Source organism: Arachis hypogaea, chromosome 15 (genome assembly GCF_003086295.3).
Source record: "Arachis hypogaea cultivar Tifrunner chromosome 15, arahy.Tifrunner.gnm2.J5K5, whole genome shotgun sequence".
In the NCBI taxonomy this organism is placed as follows: domain Eukaryota; kingdom Viridiplantae; phylum Streptophyta; class Magnoliopsida; order Fabales; family Fabaceae; genus Arachis; species Arachis hypogaea.
The window spans coordinates 131,225,405-131,228,712 of record NC_092050.1 but is presented as its reverse complement, the minus strand read 5'-3'; the positions used below and the strand labels follow the sequence as shown (position 1 = coordinate 131,228,712).

Sequence of the window (3,308 nt, the reverse complement as noted above, 5' to 3'; positions counted from 1 at the left end):
CAGAGACCGCCGCTGTTCGGTTCAGCCGTTCCTTCTTCGTTTCGATAAGTATGTTTCAGAAAGCCTCGCGTTAGTATTTCGTTTTGTTTGGTTAATGAATATGAATTTTGGTAACGTGGGATAGAGTCCTAATTATTGTATGTTGCGATTAGTGTTGCTATGGTTATTGTGAACGTGGCTGTGAGCTGAGGTTTTGGTTGTCGTCAGTTCGGGTTGAGGCGGAAAGGACTTGATGAGGCGTTTGGATTATGGAATTGCGTTTTGAGGTAGGGGCGCTTTCCAAAAACTATAGTTTATTATTGGAATTATTACATATGGGTACTGATGTGAGATATTGTGTATTTGGTGATTGTATCTGCCTTATGTATTATTTGATTGACTCGAATGACTATGGATGTTGGTTTGGCCGAATTGTTGTGTGGCTTGTGAAATGTAATGTTTGAAGTTGATTCTTTAAAGATTTGAAATGAGTTTAATCCGTTGAGGATTGGTTTGAATTGAGTCAATTATTTTGATGATGTGGAAGATAGAATACTCTTGAAATTCAGCCTGTGTGGCTTTAATTGATTTGGTTTTGATAAATGATTTATTGCTGAACCGATTCTTTAAAGCTTTGGAAATGAGTTAAATCGGTTGATATTGAGTTGATTTTTGAAATGGCTTCCTTGAGATATGCCACTGAGGCGACTGTTGGATTTAGCTTGCTTTTGAATTGATTTCTGGTTTTGAGCTGTTGAAAAGGAATGAGAAACAGTTTAGTTGGGACCCGAACCGGGTGGCAAAAGTCCAAGTTTTAGGGGAGGTGCTGCCGAAATTTCTATAGAATCCGAGTCCTTATTTGAAATGTTAATTGGGGAATTTTGAGTTTAATGCCTTTCCTATCTATTTTGAGGATTGTGAAATTATGGCTTCTTTTATTACCTTTACTTAGAACAATTAAGAAAGCAATGAAGTTATGCTTTGAAAGAATTATTGAAAGGAGAATCATGATTTCTCCTTATTTTCCAAGAAGAACAGTATGTCTTTGGGTACAAGTCATTCGAAAGAGAATTTTGCTTTGAGGCTGTTTTAAAAGGTAAAACGGGTTTATGTTTTTCTCTATTAAACACAAAGATTGTCCCTTGGGAGAGTTTTCGTGATTTTAAAAGGAATTGGATTTCGATTGATGAGCCTCATTATTTTGACGTTTTAAATAAGATTCAAAGTATCTTTTGAACTCTAGTTTAACACAACAAAAATGATTCTCTTATCAGTTTGAAACGCTTCAGATTTAATTATGGAATTGAAGCCGGTTTTGTTTAAGTAAAGGAAATGATTTTGAAAGAAGTAAAGGTTACGTGACTCGGTTTGGCTTAGATCCTATTTTCTTACTCAAATCAGAAAGCCAATGTTTTAATGATTTTAAATGATTTTGGCGAAATGAGATATGTTATTCTCCCCTAAAGACTTGGGACTCTGCCGAAAAACTGTTGTTATAAAATCCCATCGTTGGATGGATGATTTTGAATACTGTGAAACAAATCCTTAACTTGCCATGGTTTTGGAAGTTTTGGAAAGAGAATGCCAAGAGTGGCTTTGTTTTAAAAAGGGAACTCACTTTGAGTAAATTCGGCTTATGAGCCTGAGATGATTTGAGAAATGAGATTTCTAAAGCCATGACTGAAAAGAGTTGAAACTCGATTTCAAAGTGAAATGAATTGAGAAAATGATTTATGGCTTAAATGCCGACTTTATGAATTTAATGATGTTGAATGGTGGAAGTGCTGTTTTGTTGTGAGCCGGAATGGCTGTGTATGATTATACATATTGGTTGGTTCTGGATTGAACCGTGAGCCGGAATGGCTGTGTATGATATGAATATTGGCTGGTTCTGGACTGAACCATGAGCCGGATGGCTGAGATGGATGTTGATCCATGGATGAGATTGAATGCATGTTTATGCTGAATCATTGATAAATGTGAATGTTGCACTTCCACTATCTGATATACGAGTTTCCCTGGGTAGTAGCAGTGGCTAGCCACCACGTGCTCCGGGTCGAGACTTGATACTCTGTTGACCCTATGTCGTAAGTGTGGCCGGGCACTGTGAAAGGCCCGGATGAGCTCGCCCCCGTAAATATTCACCAGTGAGGGTGATGGATATGGATCATGATTATGATCAAGTTTATGATGAGTACAACTCGAGTTGGGGATGCACGACAGAGGGACAGTCCAATGGTTAGCTACCAGGACTTGTCGGGTTGGCTCTATAACCGACAGATGATATCATCAGCCACTAGGGACAGGCATGCATCATATGCATTTGTGTGACATTGGTTGGGTGTGCATATTATACTTGGTTTGCCTATGTGATTAATTGCTAACTGTTCTACTTGTAATAACTGTTTGTTTGTGCTTGAACTTCCTATCTGTGTTTGCATCTGGGACTCTGTTGGATTTGTGGTGACTGGTTGTTGGTTGGATTGTTTGGGCCTAGGGCCGTGGTTGGAAAGAGATGAACTGATGGTTGATTTCGGTTTTGTGTTTCTGGTTTGGGATAAAATTATGAAAGGCTATTTTAGTTCCGCATAGATAAACCGTTTTGAAAGGCTTTTGAGTTTTGAGAATTGAATGGTTCCTCTTTCAGTAAAGATTTTTGACTTTACTTTTATTGAAAACCGTGTTTTTGAAAAGAGGCATAAGAAGGTTATTAATCACTGGTACGGTTTATCTTCATGTATCCTATTACAGTAATTCCCAAAAACCCTCTACTGAGAACCCTTTCGAGGATGATGTTCTCACCCCCCTACATTTTTCCCCTTTCAGGATATGGGCGCAGAAGTTACGAAGAGTTCTTTTAGTTGTGGTTGAAATGCTCTGTATTGCTTTAGACTATTATTTGTACCCTCGCCTTTATCTTGAGATATTCTGTAAGAGGGATAGGAATTGTATTGGATTATGTTTGTAATATTATTTATATATATTTTTGTATATATATGGATGTACTCTTTATGAGTTTTGTAAGTTGTATGGTATTTATGGACGTATGTTATCGGATGAAAGTTTTTGGGAGCGGTATTGCGGTTTAAAGTTTCAAACAGGCTCATATTTTAGTATTAAATAAGATAAGTGTCGTCGTAATGTCCGACCTATCAGAGTCGCGCAGCCGGAAGCGTGAGCTTTGGTAGTTAGGGTGTTACATTATGGTATCAGAGCAGTTCTTCCTGTAGAGCCTGAGGAATGGACTGACTATGCTTCAGTTGCATACTCTGAGCGTTTGTCATGTATTAGGTCTTGTCGAATGACGAGAATTAGAGCTTTATGCACAT

General features: G+C 38.0%; 1 long non-coding RNA gene across 1 annotated transcript; it reads left to right on the top strand.

Annotated features, from left to right (window-relative positions):
- The first annotated feature begins 233 nt into the window (after nucleotides 1–233).
- Nucleotides 234–3,003, top strand: LOC140179541 (uncharacterized). The gene is made up of 2 exons (XR_011873050.1): nucleotides 234–266; nucleotides 2,806–3,003. It is a non-coding gene; the product is annotated as an uncharacterized lncRNA (long non-coding RNA).
- Nucleotides 3,004–3,308: the final 305 nt, after the last annotated feature.